At 42.8% G+C, this 11715-nt stretch overlaps 1 long non-coding RNA gene across 1 annotated transcript; it reads left to right on the forward strand.

Moving 5' to 3' along the window:
- Positions 1-490: 490 nt before the first annotated feature.
- LOC132539030 (uncharacterized) lies at positions 491-1257 on the forward strand. Its single transcript, XR_009550339.1, has 2 exons — positions 491-1118; positions 1166-1257. It is a non-coding gene; the product is annotated as an uncharacterized LOC132539030 (long non-coding RNA).
- Positions 1258-11715: the final 10458 nt, after the last annotated feature.

Genomic DNA, 11715 nt, shown 5'->3' on the forward strand with positions numbered 1-11715 from the left:
TGCTTGAAGTGAAGGATCACTGTGTAGTGTCTCTCCCTCTCTCTGTCTCTCTTTTTCTACCTGAAAAAGTCAACCCAGATGGGTGAAGTCCTGCTGATTAATATATATGTGCATATATATAGTATAAGACATACATAGTATATGACAAATATATATATATATACATATACATACATACACAGGATAGAACAGCAGTCAGCTCTGACTTAGATGGGTTTAAGGACTGAACCCGGAGCCTTATGGATGCAAGCCTTGTGCTCTACCACTGATATCTCCCCTAAAGACTCAAAGTCTAGACCCTTTTGGGTCTTCAAAAGGCCTTTCTTGTGGTTCCTGAGCACGGAGGCCAGTGTCTTTGAGAGGCACTGGGGAGCTGGGCCTACATGGGCACCGCCTTTACTAGTCAGAGAAGCACATGCTGGCTTTCTTTGTGTCATCACGAGTCATCTATTTTGTAATAAAATTCAGGCAATTATTTAATTTAATGTTATGTGTGTGATATACAACACAATTTGTTTTCTTTCATTTTATAGTTGATGCAACATTTCTGGGTGTGTTTCGTACAGCGTCAGTGTGTGTGGCCTCCCTAGTCCTGATTTAAACCAGAAGACGGTTAGCTGGTGCCCTCTGACCCAGGCGAGGAGCTGGCACTGCCGGGAGAACTGGCTGGCTCAGAGAGGGTTCTGCCACTCTCTTGGGACCTGGCCCTGGAAGTCACCGATGTCACTTGCCATTGAGTCCAGATGACACACCAGCTCCAAATGACAGCTAACCAAAGGCGATGTCCTCAGAGTAGTGAATCCTGTTCTCTTCTATTCACGTGTCCCTGTGGGAATGCACAGTTTCTCCATGGCACTGCAAGAGAGTGGAAGTGGGCAGGCCGGGGTCTTCCCAAATGCATTTCCCTTGCACACTGAAGGGGGCCCTTCTCGCCCTTCCCTGGGATGCTGAGAAAGGGGCACCCTCAAAAGCTTGTGTCCTGTAGGGGGAGGGAGTTTAGCTCTGGCTGCAGATTCCACTGTAGCTGACTTACTGGGCTCTTGGTGGGTTCTGGGAAGACTGGAGCACACTGACTTCATCAGCAGGGAGCAGCTGGCTCCTCCCGCAGGTGCTTCCCAGTGTGGGATCTGCAGTGATCACACTTTCCCCGCCTGGTTACTTCCAGAGCTTCCTCCTGTGTGGGGCTGGCTGACACTCTGCTGGGCTGACCATCATCTAGGAGATGTCATGGTGAAAATAACAATTCTGCTCAAGTGATGAGGGGTCACCAACTACTTCACTGCAGGGTTTGATACATATCCAATGTGCATCCGGTACTTGTGTGCTGAAAACCTTTTCTTTTTTAAACAGCAGAGCAACAATGGCCCTTAAATTTCTGAAGCTTCCACATTTGTTGGCCTGCTTCCCTTAATTAATGTCCCAGTTACTTGGTTTATTTGTTGAATATTTTATGAAGCAGCAACTAGGGATGTGGAGAAGGTAGTGAACTCAAAACCAATCATTGGTGATGATTCCATGGGCACATGAAGAAAGAAAAACTCATTGACTTAAGGAGGAAATAGTGTTCAAAGGGGTCCACTGGCCGGATGTCCATGAAGGAAATAATTCCATGTGACTTCAGCAGTCGCTTGATTCCTTCCATGACCTGCAGCTGAAGGCATCCTCATGTCATCAGCACTGAGGCCCAGATGGTGAGCCCCGCCAAGCTCCTCCTAGGTCTAAGGGGAGACTCCATGCAGAGGGTCTCCAGGGACTCTGTGTGTCCTCACCATCCTGCCAGGTACAGGACTCCATTTGCCCATCCTGCTTCTTTCCATCCCAGAGGGGACTCTAGTCTAGATGTTGTTTAGCCATAGTCTTCCTGTGGCCGGCTCTTCCCAGATCAGCAGGTTTGCAGAACTTTGCATCTTGAAGGAAAGGCCTGGGCTCTGAGTGTTCTCCTCTTTGACAGCCTGGCATCTCCTTACACAAACATGCTTGTCCTCCTCCCAGTAAACTGAACGGCGAGCATTGCTCTTGCTGAAAAGAAGTTGTTCTAATCAACCAGATGTTCTAGTCCACTGACATCAGAGGTCAGAGCACTGTGTAACAAACAGCAAAGCCTGGTCTCCTTGTCCAAGTCCTACAGGGGACTCTTGAGATGATGATTCCTCAACACAGCCAGTCTGTGAGTCTGAACTTGGGGCCTCTGTGACCCCACGTGGTTAGGTAGCTCTAGGTCCAGGATTCAAAGAAGCAAATACAGGGATTGTAGGGAGCTGTCTGGTCAGCCTGCAAGTCCTGTCCCTCAGTCCCTAGGCTCCCAGATGTGGCTCTATTCCTTCACTGCCACTAGGGTGTCATTGTCAACATTCTTGGTCACTTCCCTTCAAGGTCACCAGAACTGATCATTCTGCCTCTCCTTTCGCTGGAAAAAGCTCACCTTCTCTGTTCTTGCTCTCAGCAAACTTCTCATTCAAGGGATTCCATGGCCTCCAAAAGTCCTTGGAGCAGAAGCAACCCCAACCCCAGGCTTTTGAGAAGCAGGTGATGGGGAGGGTCTTCATGGCTTCTCAGTGTAGGGTGGTCTGCAGGCTGGCTTCTGATTTCATTTCTAAGCACACCCTGATGCTTGATTCTGACGATCTGAAGAACTATAGGAAGTTACTCTAACTTCTGAATGGTGATGAATCAGGGCTTAGATAAAGTCTCTAATGACTCTTCCTCATAGAGGGGGAGGAGATGGAGGGGGTTAAACATTGGCTCTTTCCCAAGTCCCTCAAGTTAACCTGCCTGCTGGCTCTAAGTTTACTAACTCAATAGTGTTATTTTTTTTCTAGCTAATTTTCCTATCAAATTTAGTTAGGTAAATATGTAATTGAATAATCCACATGTTGAGAATGACCTGAAATGAAGCATTAAAAAGCATAAAACTGACATCAAGGTTGTAGTGGAATTTCTCCTCCCCTCTCCCAGAAGGGAAGTGCAGGTGGTCCCAAGGTGAATGGAATCCAGGAGGTGTCTCTTGTCATCAACTCCTCAGTTTTCTCAGTTCCTGCACCGATGCACTGTCTGGACTTAAGAGACTCCTTTTACACTGGCTGCATGCTCTACAGTGGTATTCTGACGGTCCAGGTACTATTTAATCACAAGGTGTAGAGCTGGATGAACCAAATCCATTCTGAAAGCTTGTAAGTGGACCCCTCCCTAATTAGAGGACAGGAAAATGGAAAAGTTGCTCACAGATTTTTGACTTTGGTTGGTGGTTTCAAAAGGTCTAACCATTCAAATATGTTTCACAGAGGTGTTGGAGAAAAGTGAAAATAAATTGCATACACTTTGCTCTTTTGTTCCTTTTTTTTTTTTTCAATTGTCACTAGGCTTGCATCCATCACTCCCAGCATCCTAGCAGTCTTTTTTTTTTTTTTTTTCTTCTATTTTATTTTATATACCGACAGAAACTGAGAGGGGAGGGGCGGATAAAGAGGTAGAAAAAGAGAGTGACACCAGCAGACCTGTTTTACTGCTTCCAGAGTAATCCTGTAGATGACAATTGGAGGCTCAAACTTGGATCCTTAAATTTGGTAATAAATGTACTTGGCCTGCTGCATCACCACCTGGCCCCACTTTTTGTCCCTATCATGAAATGTTCAAACAAATAAAAATATTTTCCAGTAAGTACGAATCTTTGGTTGACTTTTGGATAAACCTTTCCTGGATACTTTCACTGAGATGAACTGCTTTACTTGAAATGGCATAATGATGGGATATTTTGCTGGAACTTGAGAATCAGAAAGACAAGGACTTGAGGTTGCAGACTGTGTGCAGCCATCTACAGAATAGTCCAGTCAATTTTCACCGTTTATCATTCCAAGCCTCAATTTTCACATTTTTTTCTCCTGCTTGGGTCCTTGTGGAGATTAAATGAGATGGCACATGGGAAGAACTGATGTCATTCCTGGCAGAAGGCAAGAACTTGGACATGTCTTTCTCATCACATCAGAGTGCTGCTGGATAAGCTTCACAAGTCCTTTGTGTGACTGTACAGCTATTGTTCTGACAGCATAAAGATTATAATAGCATCATATTTTCCAATGCATTTCCCACTGCCACAAAGGGAAAGACAATGATTTTTTCTTGCTGACATATAGGAAAAATACTGATTTTTCCAGATTTACTTTGCAACTGGCCATCTCAATGAACTCTCTCATCACTGTGCTGCCATTGTGAAATGCATGACTTCTTCATATTTTAATTCCTCTGAAATGAAGGCATGGCTTATAATCAATGTCACAAAGAATGCGCTCTCCACAGCTGTCACGGAGGTGACAAGCCTGACAAAGCTGTCACTGCCAGGAGATTGCTTTCATCTGGGCACAGAAGACATCAGGACGTTGGGCCGTCACAGGAGCTATTTTGCACTGGTAGCACTGGGTGAAGTTGAAATTCAAATTAAATTTGCATCAAAAATTGTCAGTTGTCTGCAAAATGATTATACATAATAAAATATTGCAACAGAAATTTATTGTAGACACAGACAATGATTCTGCATACCAACTTAATGTCATATGCATCTTTAGATGACTCCAAGAGACCATGCAATTTTTCGATTCAAAGATATTGCTACAGATTCATACATCAGGAACGATTTTCACTAGGTAGGAAATAGTTGCCTAAAGTTTCTACATACCTCCCAAGAAAAACCCAATCACCTTTATCCTTATGTAAGTCAATTAAGGAGAAAAACAACTTCAATTTCAACCAGACTAGAAATATAAACAAACTGTAATCTTTTCTACAATCCTTGAAATTATACTATCAAGCTTCATTGTCAAAAGCAAAGGGTCCTTGCCAAGACCTAACCACCAATGACCAAGACATTCAGAAGAATTTCTAAACAACAAAGTAAAGATCATAAGAACTCAAATATTGAATATATCTTACAAAGGAAGACATATCATTGCATGGATTTAAAAAAATAATACTAATAATAACTTGTCAGTGCTTCCAAGGGAAAACATACCAGATTATCTCACTGCTTTATTTTTTCCTGTAAGTTGTTATTAAAATGATATTAAATATTAAAATGTATCACACTTTAGTTTGTAGTAGCTGGTGCCTTTGACTGTTAGTTTTCATTCCTTTCAGTTCTATGAACAGATAATGAAGTGGAAACCCTGCAGATAGCTGAAAACTTGGGCTCTACAGTTAGAATGCTTGTGTTTGAACCCTCTTCTCAACAGTCACTGGGGAGTCATAGTTTTTTTTGGGGGGGGCAATATTGTCTTAATGCAGATTTTTATATCCTGCTAATTGGTGTTGCTAATGTCGGCTTCCTGGATTACTGTGGTGGCCATCAGAAAATGAGGCAATGTGTCCTCCACATGATGCAGGCTCAGTAACGGTTGCTGACTTGAAATCTTCTCGTCTACTCAGGACTTCCAGAGCTCTTGCAGTTAAGAAACAGAGTTTGACTGTCATCTGATCAAAGAAAAAACAATAAAATAAAAAGAGAAAGAAAGGCAGATAAAAAGAAGTCAATAGAAAAGAAGAACACAGAGAACAGAGACACTTCTAGGAATAAAAGGTTTCAAGAGCCTGGCTTGTGTTCTGAGAGGCAGCCCATTTTTTTCTCCGCATTTCTTCATCCACCGCCCTTTCTCCTTTTAGTTTCTCTTCCTTATCTCTCTCCAACATTCAGTGAACAGAAGCATCTCGTGTTCATGGGGAGCATATGTAATTGGTTGATCATTTCTTGGAACAAATTCATGTGATTCAGATGGCGGGAGTCAGTTTTGGGTGGTTTACTGACAAGGCTGGTGTTGAAGACACATGTTCAGGATGTGAGGGAGAGCTGGCTGCGAAACTTGTCACCTCGCTGATTGCCAGGGTTGATTTGGTTGATCTGCCTGGTAGGCAGGTAGGTGTCCAGGTTTCCATCTTCACCCCTCCACGTGTATCCTTCGTGAAGCCGTGCTTTTGGTCCAAGAGGAGGACCTTCCCTGGATAGAGACAGATCGGTCCTTGGTCAAGGATATACGAGTAGCTGTGCTCCCCTGCTGGAATGGCTGGCTACACAAGCAGCTCAAACATATGATCAACGTATTGGGCTGGGCCAAGGCCAAATCTTGTAAAAGAGATGCTTGGAAGATGCATGTTGAAAAGTGTCTATAGAACCCCCATCTCATATTGATATTTGACTTTTTATTTTCTTATCGGATTGGATACCTCTCCAAAGTCTTATCAGACAGTGGCAGGAAATGGGTGCTTCTTAGAGATATTTGCTCTAGGTCGTGCCATGACTTGGACTGTTGTTGCTTGACAATAAAATGTCCCATTTTGGTCTTACTTCCCAGCCAGGTTGTATTAGTTTGGCACCACAGTGTTAGTTCTGTGACACCCCCTCCTCTCGTCCGTATGGTGGGATCACTTTTTTAGTGATTGACTACTTCATTGATTATGTGAACAGGCTGATAGCATTGTCTGTGTTTTTTTTTTTTAACTGTTGAATTTTTTTTTAGACTTTTTAAAGTTAAATCTTCCTCCTTCAGACTCGTGAGAAACTACCTTAAGTAGAAAGTTAGAGATAACATCTCAGTGTGAGTGTGTGTGTGTTTGGGGAGGGGGGATGTTTACCTTATGAACTATCATAAGGATACCTGACACCAATACTCCTGAAAAGATTATTATCATTACTCCTCATCCTTCTTTTCATAAGAAAAGGAATACATCATCACAAAAACTCAGAAATGGTGGGTTGCTGGGAAAATCATGAATTATTTTTCTATGCAAAAATGCAACACAGCTTTGCTGACAACTCAATAAACTTTGCTCTGATTTGCTTTTCAGTAGGAGTGAGTTGTGTTTTAATTTTTAAGTGTACAGAAAACAGAAGTAGCATTTTCCCAGAATCATAGAAAAACAAATGTCATGCTGCTAGAAGCATCGATTGAAACCATTTTTCCTACCACAACACCATCTTATATCCACATACTCAGTGCAAGTCTGCACAGATAAACTAGTCTGCAGAATATGTGTGTATCCTTCCCTGGCACTGAAACCTACTGCATCATTGTCAAACATAAAAAGAAGACACTACAGAGAGAGTGGAAACATGGCAGGCATGACCATGCTATTATCTGTTGGGCTGGTGGAGAAGAGCAAGAGAAGGAGACATGACATATTCATCAGCCTCCTGTGGCCAGTCTAGGATTCAGGATGGCATACAGCATCCTAGAGTACTTGTATGACTCAGGACAACTCAGAGCTGACTAATGTGAGTCTCTCCCAAGGAACCATGATTGTCTGTTCAAGTCTTCTAACACATACCCTATCCATGCCAGCTGGGATCACTAGAAACAAGAATTCCCCAGAACTCTGGCTTTAGATGTCAACATCCTATATGGTCCAACACAGAGTATCTTGTTTTAGAGGTGTTCGTATTGTCTTTGAAATGCAACCACAACTAGGGAGACAGTTTTGAGTGCATCTTGCTTCTCTCCACTTCACGGTTCTCACTCTTCTCAACACATTGACAATTCCAGCTCTCTACCAGGAAAGAATCCACGTTCATACCCGGCACCTCACCAAGACGCTAACTGCTGAATAAACCAAGTAAGAATCTCATCAGATACATTTATTCTTTTCATTAAGGGTTTGCTGTAAAGACTTTACATTGCACATTTTCACGGGTTTACATCCAGAGTATGAAAGTGAAATTGTTTTCTGGTTTAAGAAGCACATGTCACAAATATCCTTCAGAGTCACATCAATATGCCAGTCCTCTGCAGAGTGTCCCCAGAATTTCTGAACTAAAGTTTAAAAGAAATTGCATTTGTCTGAGTTTTCCAAATTAGGTTATCATGTCTATTTAGGATCGTCAGTTCCTGTCATGTAATGTGATTACACGCGCTTTATCAGAAGTGACACATGGCATGATTTATCTGGTATGTCAGCCAGCAAGATACAAAGACTGATAATTTCCTGTAATTACTTTTAAAACAATTTTGAAAATGGATTTCAAGTAAATAGTATAGGACTTCTGGTTGAAGTGAATTTCGCATACACTTCCAAGACCCAGATCTTTCAGATGTTTTTAAGGTTCCATGAAGAAAAAAAATACCATCATTAAGAAACCTTTCCCTACAACAGTCATCTCCACTTGACCTGTCCTTCAAGTGGAAGTGAGGGTGCAGGGGAGTTAGTCCTTTCTGAACTGGTTTCAATTCTGGAAAGTTCTTCCATAGTGGAATCATCTCCTACCTATTTCTGGCCTCCTCAATGTACACACAAGGAATTTTGACAAATCTCACTAGGTAACTGAAACACACAGCAAGACAAGATGTTTTCAAGACACCGCCAAGTTAAACATGAGTTTTAATAAGACCGTGCGTGTGTGTGTGTGTGTGTGTGTGTGTGTGTGTGTGTGTGTATGCGCGCGTGCGCGCGTGTGTTTTACCAAAACTCAAAGACTTCCTTATATGTGGAAATGTATTCTACTCTGCTGTCTCAGAGATAGATGGCCACATTATTCCTTGTCTGTCAAACATAAGTAAGGCTGTTAATAACAGAGAAACAGCTACTAAAGATCCCCAAACGTGGGTGTTTCCTTTGGAGGAACTCATGCCTCTAACCTCTGAGTTGCCTTGGAAATTGAGTGCCTGGCTTTGCAAGTGTTATGAAATCCTTTACATTTTAGTTGGGAGAACTAGACATAAGTTAATATTTTTTCAAAATATTGAATCAAAGAAGGCAGATAAAGCTTAAGAGGAAGATAGTGAGAGTCACACATGTTCCAAAGGGGGGGGCACCTATATAATAGGCAAAGACTTATTTTACAAAGGAAAAACACCCCCCTCTGTTTGGACTCTGAATTTACATGTGCCCTGGGCACTGGGGCAGCAGTCACAAGGGAAACATTGGAAGCAGTAGTGTTATTTATTTTGACACATATTTAACATAGTGATGTATATTTGGAGATGATTTTCCTGTCTCCTCACCCAGTGAGGAGTGAAATCCAGAAAGAGAATATACTAAAGGGGCAAGTATTAGAATAAAGTCAAAAATGTTTTTTTTTTCCTGACTTACAGATAGTTCAAAATATCAAATGTTCACATGTAGATGCCACAAATCCTAAAGGTCAGCTAGCTTCTCAACTCTGCCTTTTTAAAGAATCTTTTAAGTCTTTTTTTAAAAAATCTTTATTGGATAGAGACATTCAGAAATTGAGAGGGTAGGGGAGATAGAAAGGGAGAGAGAGACTGAGAGACACCAGCAACACTGCTTCATCACTGGCATCATCTAAGTTCATTTCCCACGTCTACGCTCGACCGGACCTGCCAATATACGCGGATATCTTCGCCCATCCTGTCCAACCTTGACGTCATGTCACCCAATCTGGTCCCCTACGCCTACACTGAACTTCTCTGTTCCAGACTCTTGGAAACAGAGCTGGCAGTCAGCTGAGGTAAAGAACAAACACCTCATCACAGACCCCTGCGAGCGTCAACCCGGCTTTGACCTAGCACGTTATGATTGGGCCCTCCTCAATCGCTATCGAACAGGCCATGGCTGGTGCGCTGCTATGTTCCATTTTTGGGGAGCCAGAGACGACCCGAACTGCCCCTGCGGCTCCAGACAGACTATGACCCACATAGTCAACGACTGCCACCTCTCCAGATTCAAAGGAGGTCTCGAAACTTTACATCAGGCTCAACCTGACGCTGTTGACTGGCTACAGAAGAAGGGCAAACGCTAGAAGAAGAATCACTGGCAAAGCTTTCCCCCTGCAGGGGGAGGGCGGGAACTGAGGGCTCGAACCTGGGTCCTTGCACACTGTAACGTGTGCTTAGCCAGATGCACCACAGCACCAGCCCCTCAGTTCTATCTTGGTGTGAACCACTAGAGCAATGTAACCTACACATCCCCAAGTACAATTTGAGTCTGATACTATCCAGCAAGTGGTGCTCTGAATTAAGTGTCCTCAGCATTCTTACCAACTACTATGTATTTATTTTGCACTAGTCTTACTTTAGTAGATAGCAATAATGCAACACTACTATTTTTCAGGTAAAATTACAAGTTGATTTAAAAACAAAAGGATGAGGTCTGGGGAGACAGCATAATGATTCTGCAAAACACCTTCCATATGCCTGAGGCTCTGTGGTCCCAGATTCAACCCCCAGCTGAGCAGGGTATCTTTCAATATCTCTCTTCAGCAACATAAATAAATAAAATCTTTAAAGGACAAATAGTGATATAAGTAAAGTATATATATTTTTAAAAAGGATAAGATTTAAAAAAATAGAAGAACATCAATGCTATGAAGCTTGTCTGGTTTCAGAATTACATACTCACAAGATTTATCCTGCAGGAGCAAAACCAAGTCAGAACCAGAAGAAGTGCTTGTCTGTGGACAGACAAGGACAGTGGTGCTTCCGGTTTCCAGTAATCCTGATGCTGCAAACTTTCTCCTAAACTGAGTCATCAGAGTCATAACAAACAACTTTTGTTCATACCGCTGAAAGAATAGAGTGAACTTACTGTGAAAATTCCCTTCCAGGCCCTTTTCATCTGCTAGTTTTCAGATAGGGGGTGACTTCAGACACTTACCGGTGAGAAAATAAACAGTAAGATTCCACTTATTTATTTTTAAACTTCAGAAGATGACATTGAGTGACACCTCAGAACTTTGCTTTTTCAGTTGGGGGAAACTGTTAGAATTTTTGACTGGGGAGTGGGGCTGACCCCTTCCAGGCTGGCCATTTCCGAGGGGTTCAGCCTGCAGCCTCTGTGAGGTGACAGGCTCATCACAGCAGCACAGCTGAGAGCCTTGTTCCACGCGGCCCCTTGTGTTGAGAAAGTCCTCGGGCTGGAGAATCTGCCTGGTGTACAGCAGCTGTGATCTGGAGGTCAGAGAAGGCTGGCACTCAGGGGTGGTGTTGGATTTCCCTCCAGCTTCCCATTCCTGGCTGAATTTTTACTGCTCTGTCTGGAGGCAGAGAAATTATCAGGGCAGAATGATGGCAGATTTTCATGTAATTCTTAGCTGTACACTGTCTGTGTTTGGTGAAAGGGAGGAAGTCATCCTGTTAGCATATGTCCCTGAGAAGTGTTAAATTAAGCAATCTTTCATTAGCACTGCTACAACACATGCTCAGGATGTAAAACTCTCCTCTGGCATAAAACCTCTTTTGTCCCTGGAGAACAGAGTGTGCATTCACTCGTGACCGATTTCTATTCATTTTTTTTTATCAATTATTGAGTTGTTAATAAGAGTTAACTTGACTGGCAAATATAGGTACTTTCAAACACATTAGGGATGTGTCTGACATGTAGCGTAATAGATCACTAAGAACACTGGCTTTGAACACTTAGACACGGTTTGAATCCAGCGTCTCATTTCTCAGATGAGCAAATCGCTTTGAGGAAATCACTGAGATTCTCTGGCTTCATCTTCCTCATCTGACTAATGGGACAGTCATAGCATCTGCCTTATAAGGCTGTGTGGGACATTATGTGCATTTGTACACATGCTCTGAAGGTCTTTGTTTAGCCAACTCCTTGTTGTTCTCCAATATCAGGGCAGGATGCAGGTGTGCTCCCCTCTACACACCATGGAGAGCTCTTTCCCACTCCTCCAGAAAGCAACTCTAATGGGCCCTGCTTGTTATTTTCTCCTGAGAGGACAGCGGTGTGGTGTGGCCAAGTGCAGGCAGCCCTGGGGGTCACATGGGA

Source organism: Erinaceus europaeus, chromosome 6 (assembly GCF_950295315.1).
Source record: "Erinaceus europaeus chromosome 6, mEriEur2.1, whole genome shotgun sequence".
Classification (NCBI taxonomy): domain Eukaryota; kingdom Metazoa; phylum Chordata; class Mammalia; order Eulipotyphla; family Erinaceidae; genus Erinaceus; species Erinaceus europaeus.